At 39.8% G+C, this 16,700-nt stretch overlaps 1 long non-coding RNA gene across 1 annotated transcript; it reads right to left on the bottom strand.

Moving 5' to 3' along the window:
• Positions 1 to 1,136: 1,136 nt before the first annotated feature.
• Positions 1,137 to 15,347, bottom strand: LOC114059412. Its single transcript, XR_003571656.1, has 3 exons — positions 14,996 to 15,347; positions 2,646 to 2,886; positions 1,137 to 2,138 (listed from the first exon to the last, which is right to left on the bottom strand). It is a non-coding gene; the product is annotated as an uncharacterized LOC114059412 (long non-coding RNA).
• Positions 15,348 to 16,700: the final 1,353 nt, after the last annotated feature.

The following is a 16,700-nucleotide window of genomic DNA, read 5'->3' as shown; positions in this document are numbered from 1 at the left end:
ATATTAACCACTGCATTTGGTCATTCATTAAAGGAAACAGCCAAATTCCCATTTAATTTACTAAAAGCAAGTTTTAATATATTACCTTTGCCTTTATCTTTTTGCTTATCTACTCTGAATATGGCATTCTGCATTCACAAGTCTAGGCATCTGGGAAAATGGTTTGTTTTCTCAGGGAATTTTTCAGAAGGTAGGTAATAAATTTTCCTGGCCATTTATTTCATGGAGATGATATATGAAGGCTGATGATATATGAAGGCTGATGTCATCTGACTGAGAAGACATCCAATTACGTAGAGAAGAATCAGGAAAGGTTACCACTAGTACCTAAGCATCCCCCTTTGAGCCCTACGGGATCTTCTGTTTCTAAAAGGAGCCAGAGCCCGGTGTGGAAGAGGAAGAACGGGGAACATTTTCCTCCCATGAGCGTGAGTTTCTTGAAGATTTTCTCTCTCAGTGCACCCTTTTCTTTCAAACTCTCACAACATAAGCTAAATCCAAGAAAGCCTTCAAGAACAAAGTAGGTACCATGGACAATGCTTGCAGATGTATTAAGTTAGTTGCTGAGGTAAATTAAAAATAATGGCCATTATGAAGAGCTGCAAAAATATACAGCAAGTGTGATGTGATTGATACTCACTGAGTGTCCATGCAATAAAATGGCAGATAAAATCTGGTAGAGATTACCATAAAGTGATATGTATGGGAAGAAACAATTTCATCTTAACATATACAGCAGTGCACCCAGAGTAATGATTACCATTACAGTCTGAAATCATGCTGTATAAATGGATAGTTCTATGAAAATACCACCTCAGTGTTGAACAGCTGTCAAAGCAGACAAAAAGTTAGGAATTATTAGGAAAGAATAGAGAAAAAAAAAAAAAAAAGGAAAACATTACTATGCCACCATAAAATAAATTTAGGATGTCTCCACATCTTGAATACAATGTGCAGTTCTCTTCATTCAACTCAGAAATTATGTAATAAGTCAAGGGAATGGCAACAAAGAAAAAGCAAAGTATCACACAGGTTCAATATGAGAAAACGGAAAACTCACTCTGGAAAACAGCTGATCTAGAAGAAAAAGATATGAAATCTTTATGAAATGATAGATATGGAACATATAAATGCTTTATAATACTCCAATGTGACAACCTAACCCAACAATGCCCACAGAGATGAATCTGCACAGTTGGACTTTTTAGAAAAGTTTATTTCTTTACGTTTGTAACGCTGCACGTTATGCTGCTGATCCTGTTGACAAAGCAACATCACGATCAAGTAAAAACAGACAGCAAGTGGCTTAAATCAGTCACCACTAGGTGTTTCTCACCACGAGGTGTTTCCTATACTGCTGTAAAATAACAAGCGTCACCGACATAAACAAATTAAAAATGGCTAGTGTTTTAAAAAGCTAGATATCAACATTACTGTAGTATTATTGACATTAAACTGGAAAATACTAAAAGCTTGGCCTTATCAGATACTGTAATACAAAAGAATTACAATTATCCCCTTATACAAACCCCAGACTGGATACCAAACCATGCCCTAACTGCCAAGTATTGCTTATGTCTTCCCTACCTGAGGATTCCTCAGCTTACTGACTGTCACCCAGTGGGTTAGTCGGGGGAGGGACCCAGTACAACTATGAGGTGCAGTGGAAGTCAGCCCCTGCATTCCTAGTGAGCTAGATCTTAGCTATACCTCCTGGCAGTGTTTTTACAGTTCTCAATAATTACTTTTTTCATTACTTCTACAAAATACATTATGAACCAGGTGCTTCTCTCTTTTGAAATGTTTGTGTAAGTAGCTTTACACTCATTTGTCAAATAAATTAACCTGGCACATTCCTTAATACCTTTATTTTTTCTAACTAATTGTAAATCATTCATGCTCAGTAAAATGTAATCCTTAATGCTCTGCTGGACTTTAATCAAATAATGAAACTAGTGATACAGAAACTACAATAGGATTTTAAATCACTACAGATTATTCTGATAACATTACAAATGCTATCTTGTCACATGCCCAAAGACTGCGCTTACCAAATATCTTCTTACTGACCGAGGTGAGTTGAACCTGGCTGGACACCAGGTGCTCACAGAAGTCTTTTTTATCACTCCCCTCCTCACCTGGGCAGAGGAGAGAAAATAAAATTAAAGGTTCCTGGGTCAAGATAAGGACAAGGGAGATCACTCAGCAATTACTGGTCATGGGAAAAATAGACTCTGCCTAGGGAAACGAATTTAATTCATTGCCAATCGAATCAGAGGAGTATAATGAAAAATAGAAACAAATCTAAAAACCACCCTTCTTCCACTTCTCCATCTTCCCAGGCTCACCTTCACTCCTTAATTCTCTACCTCCTCACCTCCAGCAGTGCAGGGGGATGGGCAATGGGGTCAGTGCATCACATGCTTCTACCAGTCCTTCCTCCTCAGGGGGAGGACTCCTCACACTCTTCTCCTGCCCAGCATGGAGTCTCTCCACAGGAGACAGTCCTTCATGAACTTCTCCAATATAGCTCCTTCCCACAGGCTGCAGTTCTTCACAAACTGCTCCAGTGTGATGCCTTCCAGGGGGTTCAGCCCTTCAGGAACAGATTTCCCAAGCATGGGTCCCCTACAGGGTCAGCAAACCTGCTCCAACAGGGGTTCCTCTCTCCATGAGGCCACAGGTCCTGCTAGGAGCATGTTCCAGCATGGGCTTCCCAAGGGGTCACAGCCTCCTTTAGGCATTCCCCTGCTCTGTCATGAGTTCCTCTATGGGATATCTGCTTCATGGTGGATATTTGCTCCACTGTGGACCTCTGTGGGCTGCAGGGGGACAGCCTCACCATGATCTTCACAATGGGCTGCAGGGGTATCACTTCTCCAGCACCTGGGAAATATAAGGTATAACAGAAAAGCTGAAACTCAGGAGTGAAATTAGTTAAGGGACAAGTGCCCTCACTGCAGAATAGTAAGTAAATAGCAGTTGCAAATACATGCAAGTCCATTCCTAAGAAACAAAACAATATACATAACATAGTATGTTATGCCTTAATATCTTCCGTCCTTTTTGAGTGATATTCCTTTTCATTCCAGCCCTTCTTGCTGGTCTGGCTTTTCTCGTGCAACTACTTTACAAACTTCAGAAACATATCTTTAAAACATTCCACAAACAGCTACAGCTACAGAAGCGAGTGACTTGGGGTGGCACCACTGCACATCAAACCATGGCTTTAGGGACTACAGTCAGTGGATCTACTACACATCTTTATGATCCTTCTTATTTAAGTGTATGTGTATTAAATAAGTGTGTACTTACAGAAATAGATCACTTCTATATGTTACCAACAGGATGTAAAGTTCAATCCCTCTCTTGAGGCATGAGAAAGGTTTATCTTTTCACAGCAATTTAAAAGATGATGTGGCTGTGGAGAATAGAATCATAGAATCATAGAATAGATTGGGTTGGAAAAGACCTCCAAGATCATCAAGTCCAACCCCTGATCCAACTCCAATTACTATAGCATGGCACTAAGGGCCACATCCAATTTCTTTTTAAAAACCTCCAGGGATGGTGAATCCACCACCTCTCTGGGTAGGCCGTTCCAATGCCTGAAATTTGTTCTCCTGAGAGCAACAGCAATGCAATGGGTGCTGTAGTGAAAGCCACAGTTTTATGGTTGTCCTTAAGAAAACACTTTGAGATCCTGACTTCAGAGAAGGTAAGAGTAAGTAAGTAACATAGGTAAGAGACCCCTCTTCCTCTTTGCAACTTGCCTGAAATGGTTCAGCTTTAGACCTTTACTTCAGCTGGCTGAAGTGAGGCAAGCCTATCTAAGGGGGGCCCTTATATATTAGTGTAAATAATCAAAAATTTTTCCTTTTCTGAAGAACGTGCCCCATTATATTTGAAATAGTTTTCTGTTCTTCTCTCAGTACACCCATTAAGTTACTGAGTCCTAACTCAGAGTTGTACTATCTTCCAAGAACAGGTTTCAGTTTTATTGGTACATTAGTAATCACATACATGAATCAGTTATTTCACTGTTTTTCACATACATCTATATGCTTAATTATAAAATAATGTAGGTTTTATTGGCTATGTTTTTAGTATACTGGTCAAATTCCCAGTTCATTATTGCCTGATGAAATAATAGTAAAGTTAAAACTTCTTGATTTTTTTTGCTATTAATTTATTTTTGTTATTAATTTAACTTTAACACAGAAATATACATCTTATCATAATCTTGACACCATTGTAGAGCAGAGCAGACGGGATACTGTAAGCTGAGCTGACTTTAGGGTACTCCACTCCAGCGTAATAGCCTCTGTCCTAGCAGACAACCAAAGGCTAGATTATTTCCTTTATTTAGGACCCATCCTCTAACAGGAGCAAAGAATGAATGATCCTTTTTAGAGCAAAATTATATATCCTGAAAAGTATTAGACACTGATCTTAGTCCAGAAGTTAAGTATCTAAGGACTTCAGTGAACGAGGGCCAGAGCAATCAGCACCTTTCAGGAGTGAGTTCTTAGTGGAGCAGCCTCTGCAGGAGATGGGATCACTGCTCTTTAGAAATGAGCAGGCTGTTACAGTATGTGATTCAGTTAAGAGGGGGAAAAAAAAAAAAGCTGAATATAAAAGCAGATTTAAAGTTTTCATGCAGTCTTTTAATTATACCTTGAATTAAACCTATGGTATTCAGGAATCTGTATTGCCAGTGCAAGGCTGGCAAGAGCTGTAGAGCATTCAGTCTTACTAAGACAACTGGAACAACTTTAGGACATAAATACTACATACCATGCCAAAGCCAGTATAAAGACATTAATGTCTGTAATCAGAAAAAATTAGAAAGAAGTAATGTTAAATTTAAAGTTGTAGCATGGAATTGACAAACAAGACAAAGGATATATACTTCATTCATAGTGTTTTCCACCTATATAACATGACATAGCTTCTTAAAAATACATTACAGTAGGTTCCATGAAAAAAAAAAAATTGTGGCCAGGGAAAAAGATTAGAAATTGAGGCCGTGGCTGAAGTAGCACTTCCATTTCATTTCTTCCAAATTTCAATGTTAAATTTTAGTTTGCGCTGTCTCAGTGCAAATCCACCTAGAAATCCTTGACAGAACACAAAAATTGCTTCTCAGTTACTAAAGAAAGTGAGTCAGTGGTCTCTGCATTCAGATACATTCCAAAAATGTATCTTTTTAAATTCTGTCTCGTTGCATACAACCTTCAGTAACGAATGTGCACTTTGGTGCATATGAAAGTCATGGCTGAGACCTCAAGATGTTTGATATACTGCACATGCACATTAGTTTTCCCGGACGATTTATATGCATAGCTATCGGGTTATCCAAATACAAACTTGCACAGAGCTTCAGAGCTTGGAGGGTTCCCACCCTTTTTAAATGCAGGCAACCTTTCTTCTCCATGAATTCCCATTTGGCCTCTGTAGTGCACTTGCCAGAAGGCTGAAGCTCAGCAGGTGTGGTCTCTCTGTAAATATTTCCCAGTGGAAGTTTAATGTGAACCTCTCACACGTATAAAAATATAATACTCAGAGAAATGTTGCTGGATGAGGACCTTGGATTTAAAACTCAAAGGGGAAGGGACTATGTCTTTTTGTATATACTAGCTGTGTGTATATGAAAGCTGCTAAATCATTTAAAGGCACAGTTCTAGAAAAGCCCTTGGCTTATTCTGGAAACCAAGAGAAATTCAGACTAGTTAACAATCAGTATAATGCTATACAAAATGAAAGTAAAAAAGTGTAGCTACACATTTCCAGATAGGTGACATTTACTTAGTCTTTGCAAAATATTGGAGATTAAATGTTGTGCAAAGGCTACATGTTATTAAAACATATGCTGTCAGTTCATCTTTGCATTATCATGCTTGTTAGGACAGAGTAATTACAGTAGTGCTCTTCTGAGAGGTAGATTACACTTCTCACAGCTTCTGTTAAGGATCCAACCATAACGTGACCTTATAGCTAAAACTGAACATACCAACAACTCACCTGAGAACAATGTACCATTTGAATTGAGATATTATTTAAAGAGAAATGAAAATCGACACTCTGTAATACAGGGAAGTTACCCTCCCCCTTTCAGCTGAACAGTTTGTTCAAAGGCCTGAGTCTGGACTCACTGCACATCCCACGTAGCTGATTCTTAGAACAAACAATTCCTCTGGGGTCTAGAACGCAGGCTGGATTCTGGCTCAGTTGGAATAAATATATTTTCAGCAAGAAAGAAATCAAATTAGCTCAGTTTTGAGACACACATGGTCAGAGAAATAAAAGCAAGTATGTAGTATAATTTCATTATGAAAACCTACATTTCAAGTGAAAACCCATAGCTGGTTACAAGAATTACAGAGAAAGATGCTGCCTACTCAGTTATCTATTTTATGGATGCACTATGTGGACTATGTGCACTATGTTGTCTTCAGCAAAACGCCTTTTCAGTCCACCTAAATTTTACTAATTAATGTTGTAGCTACATCACACAGTGAAAAAATTAAATTTGGGGGCTCTTGCACTTGAAGCATTTAATTTTTTTCTTTTTAATGATGAGTTATTCTAGTAACAAAAAGAAAAAAAAGCCCACCACCTTTAGATGACTGTTTTAGGAGACAAGATCTGTCATCTTATTATGGAGAAGCACTATTTCATGTGATAAAGAATATTGACATTTCTCTTTAACATATGTTAATAGTACCACCTATATCTCTTTTTGGTTTCCTCATGTCCAAATCCACCACCTGCAGTCTCTGTTACTAAAGATAAAAAGATACTAAAACTTATGCCAAGGGCACTTCAACTACACTATGATTTCTGGAAATATAGCCCACATTCATTATACCACACTAACTCGATTTGCTTTGGGGTAGGTCTGCCTTGCTAGAAGCCTTTCCTCATCCTTCATGCAGATGTATTTGAAGGTGTTTGTCAAAACACTTTATGTTCTGTTCTGTACTTGCTTCTTTCAACATCTGCTAGGGCATTAACTAGCAAACTGTTGTGATCTATTCCTGTTTATTAATTTATGGCAGGATGAACATCCAGTGAGACTGCAGCATACAGGGCTTGAATATGATAACCAATGCATGGACAGCCCCAATAAATGCATAATTGCCTCTCTGTAGACTGGTGCTTCTAACACACAGAATTAGCACAGTACAGTAGGATCACTGTTATGCTTTTTAATGCCAAGTTGATTCATACAGACGAGCAGCTGAGCAGTGCAGAAGTAAATTGCCATCGTTCTCCACAGCGCAGTCATGTGCACACTGTACACATGCCCTGCAGTCCTGGTTAGTGTTGGCCAAACAACCATTAAAACAGTTGCAACAATGGAGGTTTTGTGGTTTGAACAAAGATTACGGGCATCAGAAGTAGAACAAGCACTGGTTTTCAGAGAATGAGGATCTCACACTTCATAGGGAACAAGGATTGTACTTGTACCCTTAGTTCAGTTATCACAAACGTCACCTGCAGCATTTGTTCCCCATCAGGGCAAGTTCATAAGAACTATTGCAAGAACTACAGAAAAGATACATGATACCAGGATTTTGAGAAAGTCTTGTCTTTTCTGACTCTTGAAACTTGTTTTCTTTGCCAAACAGAGCTTGGCAAAACACAGTCTCACTGTATGCTTACAGCTGCAGGAGGGAGGCAGTTTCAAAAGTCCTTGCAATAGCAAGTGAGTGGATAACAAAATGGCAGATAATATTTAATCCAAATATTATGCATACACAATGGATTACTCTAATTTACTTAAGACCACTTAGGAAAGAGGCCACTGAGCCATTGTAGCTGTTCTCCTTCCCCTAGTAGTGCCTTCCTTCTGAGGCATGTTGCAGCACAGATTTCATGGGCTATATAGATGGAGAGGGGTTTTGTTGAAAATCAAAAACATTCTGCTTTTAATGAGATTTAAAGGTTTGGTGAAATGTCATATGGGAACCCCACGATGTGAACATTCATTAAAGAGTTATGAGGACTCTACAAGCAATAATGGTAGGATAAAATAACAAGTAGTGGTATGTAGCTCTATTTATTTATTTATGTATTTATTTTATATAAACACTCAAAGATATTTTGAGTGATGTTTTTCTTCAGAATATCTCTTCTTGTAAGTATGAATCAATAAAACAGCTCACAACCTTAAGCAAGAAGACACCTGATCATTTGCCAGGTAAGATATCTAGTGCTGTGGAGTAATGTTTTTATTGGTCCACTCTATATACTCTACCTAGAGTTTCCCATTTACTCATATTTTTCCCTAGAGCTTGTTTATAGCCCAAATTTATTTAATTTTTGGGTAATGTTTCCTGCAATAAATAAACCGTGCCCTTCAGCTGTCCCTTGCAGTCAATTATGTTAACTAGGACAGCTATTCTTTGGACATTTTATAAGACACTGAAACTCTCAGCTGAACTAGGCCACTAACTAATTGCTATGCACAGGCAACAACGCCACATTATTTCTGAAGCCCTGTCATAGTTGTCTTGTAACTGCACAGTAATGGTGAATTATCCTGTGCATTTTAAATGAGAAAATTTGCCATTTAAACAAAGTCTTTGTTATTTCCTTTCTTTGGTACAACAGAAAATAACATTAGATATTTTGACAAATTAGGCTCAGAAGAAATAATCTTAACTTTGTAAAAAGCCACAATGCTGTTTGGAAAATATTGTCAAAACTCAAAATGATGAGGTTCATCTTCAAAATATTGTCCCAGAAACATGGCATCCTTTTCGGTTTTTGGTATGGGAAGATATTTTTACCTGTGTAGGAATCACTGTTAGATACTTGTTAGCTTCATATTAAGAATTTACTGTATGTGGAACCACTACATTAAAGCTGTAGTATTCAGACCTTTGAGGGTCTCTACAGAGCTGTATAGAAGGATCTTTGGATGACAGGGTGTGAACAGGTCTGTCAGTAAATTAATTCATGGGACACTGACCATTACTACTTGACTAACCCTGAAGGTGAAAATCACCTTAATAGTGGTTGGAGAGAAATGCTCTTCTTTATGCTCTAGCAAAGTGTGAACTCATGAGCCCTTACTCAAGTGTTCTCTTTAGTTGCTAAGCTTGGTAAAATGATAAACAATGGAATCGAGTGCACTCAGTGTGGTGCAGTCCACATGCTGGAGAGAAGGAATGCCATCTGGAGGGGCCTGGACAGGCTTGAGAGGAGGGTCATGAAGATAATCAGAGGGCTGGAGCACCTTCACTGTGAAGACAGGTTGAAAGAGTTGGGTTTGTTCAGTCTGGAGAAGAGAAGGCTCTGGGGCAACCTTCTAGCATCCTTCCAGTACCTAAAGGGGATCTACAAGGAAGACAGAGAGGGACTTTTCACAAGGGCATGTAGTAATAGGAAAAGGAGGATTGTCTTTAGATTGTACTCTTTCAAGTTTAGGTTAGGTGTTAGGAAGAAGTTTTTCATTATGAGGGTGGTGAGACACTGGAATAGGTTGTCCAGAGAAGTTGCAATGTCCCATCCCCGGAAGTGTTCAAGGCCAGATTGGATGGGACTTTGAGCAGCCTGGTCTAGTGGAAGCTGTCCTTGCCCATGACAGGGGGTTGAAATTAGATGATCTTTAAGGTCCCTTCCAACTCAAACCACTCTTTGGTTCTATTATTATTTTTTCCCTTGCATTTTGTACTCATGCTGAAGCTGCCTAGGCCTTTTGCAGATATTTACAAACCAAGCATCATAACCATTGATTCCCACGATTCCTTTGCCTGGTCTGTACAGAGTCCTATTAAAGCAGGGTGGTAGCAATTCTTTACCTCAAAAAGTACTGCCTCATCCTTCTTCCCTGCTGATTCAGCTGATTTTAACGTTTAATTGGTCTTGTCTAAATGATTTGCACATAAAAAACCTAAACACGGCTGGAATGTCATGCACTAAGCCTCACGTGCTTTGGCAAGTGCACTGCATGTAAAGGACCCCATACAGCTGCCTTTGCATAAGCAAGGGCTTCTGATGAACTAGGAATTGTCTTTGAGCTTCTGCCAACATTTTTGTCAGAAGGTTTGTTTTTAACATTGCTAATGATTTGGAAAACAAAACAGAGTTTGTAGAAGAATCTTCAAAATATTTATGGTAATTAGCACGTGGAAAAGAAAAAGCCCTTCACAGGCTCCAGTGTATAGGAAAGGAAGCATTTAAAAGAGGAAAATTTCTTAGCATGCTTTGTCTGTTGCTAAACTGTTAAAATTACTGTGCCAGACATAACCATGGAAGCAAACAATGAAATTGCACGCACAAATACTATTCCAAAATTATCCTAAAGGTGCTGAAGTTGTTTGAAATTATGTCTGTAACTGGCAGAGCTGAAAGAATTCATCCTTTTTCTATAAACAATGGAGGAGTCTTGCGGATTTTCCACTCTTATTGCTGGAACATAGATCTGATAGAGTAACTCAAGTAAAAATGCTGTTTGGGGCGTTTTTCTAAATCCTATTATTCCTAGCAAGACAGTGAACTCCTAGTACTAAGATATAAATCATTCCACAAAGTCATAGTAATTTAATTTTGGCACTGAACAATCGTCATCTCTGAATTCATTGTTAGTGCAACTAAAAGAAAGCCAAGAAAATTTTTTTCCGAGACAGTTAACCAGTCTAAAAATTTTTAATTCTAGTAATCTGAAACATTCTTCCACACAATATCTCTAAAATATTTAAGATGGAAATAAGTGTGCACATCTAAATTTCTAAAACTATGTGCAGTGTTAAATATAGGTATTTGCATTAGTGATGAAAAGATAGCACTATCAAGATTTCCTGTCCTTCAGATAAGCAGGCTTGGGAATCTAGAAATATTTTACATTCCTCATCACCAGCCAAATCAGGAAATTAATTTTAAAAGGATATTTCAAGGAAGATTAGCTTGAAACATTTTGTATAGTTTGAAGAGAAGCAATGTGATTTTTCATGCCTTTGTGTAGGTCATTTAAGTCACTCCAAAATGTCTGTATATTCAAAATAGAAGCATTATTATTAGCACTATTATTGCTCACAATGGCTCTGTTCTTGTGGAATTAAGAGACAAAAAGTGAATTTTTTTTTTTTTTTTTTTGGTAGAAATGGAAAAATTCTTAGGAAACTGCACTGTTTGGACAAACACTGAAAAAAAGGTAGGATGCTTATTTTGAACATTATTTAATCTCCTTGAATCATAAATGCAGCCAGAATATCTTCTGAGATCATGATGCACTGTGGCATACATATTTTATTTGCCTTGTGCTAGATTTACAGTAATAACAAATAAATACACAGTCTTCAAGTCAAAACGTTAACACTGGGATGTGGGAGAAATAAATTCTCATTCTATCCCAGGCATACTGTGAAGCACAAATGACTGGCTATGTAGGCATGCAACTACTTCTATGTGTCTCTCCTGAATTTACATCTAACTTGCGAACTGATGGAAGTTCCTAATCATAGAATCATAGAATTAACTGGGTTGGAAGAGACCTCCGAGATTATCAAGTCCAACCCTTGATCCAACCCTACTGTGATTATTAGATCATGGCACTCAGTGCCACATCCAGCCTCATCTTAAAAACCTCCAGAGACGGTGAATCTACCACCTCTCTGGGCGGCCCATTCCAATGCCTGATCACTCTCTCTGTAAAGAACTTCTTTCTAATATCCAAACTAAACCTCCCCTGACAGAGCTTAAGCCCGTACCCTCTTGTCCTACTGCTGATTGCCTGGGAGAAGAGACTGACCCCCACCTGGCTACAACCTCCTCTCAGGGAATTGTAGGGAGTGATCAGGTCTCCCCTGAGCCTCCTCTTCCCCAGACTAAACAACCCCAGCTCCCTCAGCCTCTCCTCATAGGACTTGTGCTCAAGTCCCTTCACCAGCCTCGTTGCTCTTCTCTGGACCTGCTCCAGCACCTCAATATCCTTCCTGAACTGAGGGGCCCAGAGCTGAACACAATACTCAAGGTGTGGCCTCATCAGCGCTGAGTACAGGGGAAGGATCACTTCCCTGGACCTGTTTGCCACACTGTTCCTGACACAGACCAGGATGCCATTGGCCTTCTTGGCCACCTGGGCACACTGCTGGCTCATGTTCAGCTTCCTGTCAATCCAAACTCCCAGATCCCTTTCTGCCTGGCTGCTCTCCAGCCACTCTGTGCCCAGCCTGTAGCTCTGCGGGGGGTTGTTGTGGCCAAAGTGCGGGACCCAGCACTTGGCCTTGTTGAACCTCATCCTATTGGAATCAGCCCAACTCTCTGGCCTATCCAGGTCCCTCTGCAGAGCCCTCCTGCCTTCCAGCGGGTTGACACTCCCTCCCAACTTGGTGTCATCTCAAATTTGCTAATGATGGACTCAATCCCCTCATCTAAATCATCGATAAAGATGTTAAACAGGACTGGGCCGAGCGCTGACCCCTGGGGAACACCACTGGTGACCAGCCACAGAACTGATGGAAGTTCCTAATGGTACCCTCTATATATGGACATTCTCTCACAGTGCTCCAACAGCATGTATAGGCCAGGTATGGTTCTTTTCCTGTGACACCTGAACAATGTAATGTCAACTAATAGAAATTGCAGCTAGCATTCTTACTGTTTTATTGATCTTTATATATGTTATGTATGTATGATATTAAAATAATTTTAGTATCTCTATGAATCTGGCACTGGATTCCAAAATTCTGGAGTCTTAAGATATTTATCACTAGTTGTTGAAGTTCAAGAGTTTAATTTAAGGCACGTAGGATAAAATCCTCAGCAGAAAGGGATAAAAGTGTGAGGAGTATGAAGGCAGCTGAGTAAAAATCCCACTGGTCAAACAGATATATGCCAAAGCAGAACGAGACAGAAATTGAGGAGTAAATTAAAAGAAAGTTGGTGAATTCATGAGGAGGAACAGACTTTTGGGGCTATAATGAAATTCCTGTAGAAATGCCTGCATGTTCAGAGAACTTACCATTCTCAGCAGTGTACAGAATCACGTAACAGTCCAGGTTGGAAAGGATATCTGAAGTTCATCTGGCTCAGCCTGCTATTCATAACAAGCTGAACTTCAAAGCTTGATTGCTCAGGGCCTTGTCAAATTTTGAAAAGCTCCAGGCATGAAACTCCTGACCCCTCTTGGCAGCCTGCTCTGGTGCTCACCACCCTTATGCTGGAAAATGCTGTGCTTAAGCCCAACTGGACATTCTCCGGGTGCAGCCTTGCTACTGCTGTTTCTTGGCACTGCACTCCTCATCTGTGACAAGAGCCTGGCTCTGCCTTCTCCAACCCATCTGCCATGCCAGGGTGTGGTGGTGGGGGCCAGGGGCTCCCTGTGTGGGCCAGCATGGCAGGCAAGGTCTCATCAGCCAGAGCTCTTCTCAGCACCCACAAAGGAGGAGGAAGGGCTGGGAGCAGCTGAGGGCAGCTCCATGTCCTTGTCTGTGGCACTGCTGAGGCTTCTCTGAGGTTGAGCTGAGGAAGAGAAGCAGGGTAAGGCCCAGTGAGGGTAATCAGGGTCAGATACAGCCTTGTGATCACTGAGTGACTTCACAGTGACAAGGTCACTGAAGCCAAACTGGGAAGTCAGCCCGCAGGTGGTCAGGGTCGAGGACAGTGGATCCTATGGCCATGCACAAGCAGGGCTGTGATGTCACTGAGGCAGTGATAGATGGCCTTGAGAGTGTGATATGGGGTGCTGAACCATGGCCAGGGTGGGTGGGAGTCCTGGGAGTGTGGGCAGGGACAGGCAGAGCAGGCGGTAACCTCAGGGTAGGTCACTTTGAACACTTTAAAGCTACCATTATATTCTTCTCTTAACTTCAGGAGTGAATTGTCTAGTTTAAAGTAATTTTTTTTTTTTTTAAATCCACCTTATTACAAACAATACTTCTAGATAATAAAAAGAGTCAGACTTAAATCATAACCTCATATTGCTTATACTGTTTAATTTTTGCTTCTCCTTCAGCCTAACTACAAACATATGTCCCAATAATTAACTTCATTTTCAAATACCAAGCACAAGTCAAGAGTGCTAACACTGTAAAATGTTTGTTATAGGCTTTAAAAATGCTTCAATTCTGTTTTTAAATCATTAAACAATTCACCTTTTTTAAAGCTAACCTCGTGTCTCTGTGAAATTTGACTTGATATTGCCAACACAACGAACAAATTTATAACTCCATAAAAATTCATAACACAATAAACAAATGTACAGAAATAAATGGTTTTATGAATACATTAGTGACAAAAGGAGGTCTAAGGAGCATGTCCATCCTTTATCCAGTCACTGTCCTTGGAGGTATTTAAAAGCTGTGTAGGTGTGTCACTTAGGGACATGGTTTAGTCTTGGGCTTCACAGTGCTGGGTTAACAGTTGGACTCGATGATCTTAAAGGTCTTTTCCAACCTAAATGATTCTATGAACTCATTCAGCCTCCATCCCTGCAGAAAAGGACATGGCGTTATACTGGACTGCAAACCCAGAAGAAGTTAACAGTGTTGCACTACTGCAAAAAAAAAGCAAACATTGTGCTGAGCAGTATGAAGGGAATTGCCAATGATAGAACAGGGGAAGTAAAGGCTTCCATTGACTTAGGGCTGAGGAAGTCTTGGCTGGAGTACCATGATCCACAGTGAGCACCCAGCAGTTACCATCAGTTGGTAATAGACTCACTACAGTTCTTGTTGGGGTGAGTCAGACATGATAGCCAAGTACCACCATAAAAAAAGCAGTTAATTGGATGTTTACGTCAGGACATAGGAGGTCCCTTTCTTTTCTTCCAAAGTGGTAGCCCTGGAAGCTAACTCCTCCCCAGTGCCACAGCAGGATATGGAGCTCCCAAACTCAAAAGTGGTTCAAGGGAGTCCACCATCCTCTGATCACCCATAGCCTAACAGAAGGATGCTTCCCAAGTTCTGTTCTTATATATTTAAAGAGAGTGAATCATCTTAATTAACTCCTTCAGGAATAAAGAAATATACTTTCCTGTACTTACCTCTCCCTACTATTGGATCGCCAAAGCAGGTTGTCAAGTCTCATTTATTGAAGCTTTTTAACACTAGCTTGAGATACAAAGGTACACTTGATGACCAGTTGTCCTAGTTTTGGCTGAGATGGAGTTAATTTTCTTCCTAGTAGCTGGTACAATGCTGCATTGTGGATTTAGCAGGAGAATCATGCTGATAACACGCTGATGTTTCAGTTGTTGCTCTGCAGTCCTCGCCCTAAGTCAAGGATTTTTCTTTTTCTTATACTCTGCCAACAAGGAGACACACAAAAAGCCATGAGGGAGCGTGGCCAGGACAGCTGTCCTGAGCTGGCCAAAGGGATATTCCATACCATAAAATGTCATGCCCAGTATATAAACTGGGAGGAGCTGATTGCTGCTCAGGAACAGGCTGGGCTTTGTTCAGTAAGTGGTGAGCAATTGTCTTGTGTATCACTTGTTTTTTCTAGGCTTTATCCCTCCCTTTTTGTTACCTCCCTTTTAATTACTATTATTAGATTATATTTTACTTTGCTTTGATTATCAATCTTTTCTTATCTCAGCCCCTGGGTTTTACCTTTTCCCAGTTCTCCTTCCCACCCCACCAGTGCAGGGAGCGAGTGAGCAGCTGTATAATACTTAGTTGCTGGCTGGGGTTAAATCGCACCCTAAGTGTTCCTTCTAGTCTTTTCCTAGGACTATTTCAAGTAGAGCTTTTCATATATCTTTAGTACATCTGAGGAGATTTGAGGGAGACAAGAAGTACAGGTGTGGGAGGAAATCATACGCACTTACGAAACATCATGAGTAGAATTTTTTAAAGTGTGCCATATAGAAACCATTTGAGAAAAATAATTAGGTGCCTGCCAGAAGGGCAAAGCCATTGTATTTTCTGTCAGAAACACGTTGATAATGTATGATGCTCTCTAATAATGTGAATGTGGGCTAATATTTACAAAAACACCTGTATCAGGTACACAGCCATTACAAATAATTTGGCCACTTACAAAAGATTTATTTATAGTCCTGTAATACAGCCTTATTATGCGATGCAGTCCTGTTTTGGAATAATGACCTCTGACTGCATATGTAACTGCTGAACATTACCCTTCTGGATTATTCTGAACTATTTTTGCAGTTCAAATATTGTGAGGTCCTGGAAGAGCCATTCTAAAAGTTCTCTTGCTCAGAGATTCTCTGCAAATGCAGTACAAATGCTCAACAAAATTTGCAGGAGGGTATAAAGACTAGGAAGAAAAGCAATCACTAGCAGCAGACTCAGACAAATAAATCTGTACTAATCCCATTACGTGATAAAATGTTTCGGGCCTTAAGTGGAAGATTCTACAGGTGACAGGAGACATTACTTTTCCTTGGTTTTTTGGTCTTCCTTTTGAGCTGAAAAGGTCTGCTGCCATTCTTACAATTCATTTATCTCAGTAGATAGTTATGATTTAGTTTTTATTAGTGTTTGAAGATAACAAAGAGAAATAAATTGTATTTTTAGGAAGGAGGAGTAAATTTGTATTTAAAGCACAATAGTAAACGGTTTCTGAAGCCTGATTACATAAAAAATATGTATATATCCCAGTGAACTTCACTTTAATTAGCTGTTTCATTACATACCTTTTGTAACCGGTGCAGGGCAAGTCAGGACAAGTGCTTAGCATGGGTCAGACCTCTGAGCAGGTACTCACAGTGATTGCAGTGACTT

Source organism: Empidonax traillii, unplaced genomic scaffold, assembly GCF_003031625.1.
Source record: "Empidonax traillii isolate 1590-97213 ecotype Southwest subspecies unplaced genomic scaffold, ASM303162v1 scaffold222:size850627, whole genome shotgun sequence".
Taxonomy (NCBI): domain Eukaryota; kingdom Metazoa; phylum Chordata; class Aves; order Passeriformes; family Tyrannidae; genus Empidonax; species Empidonax traillii.
This window is presented reverse-complemented; position numbering and strand designations above follow the sequence as displayed.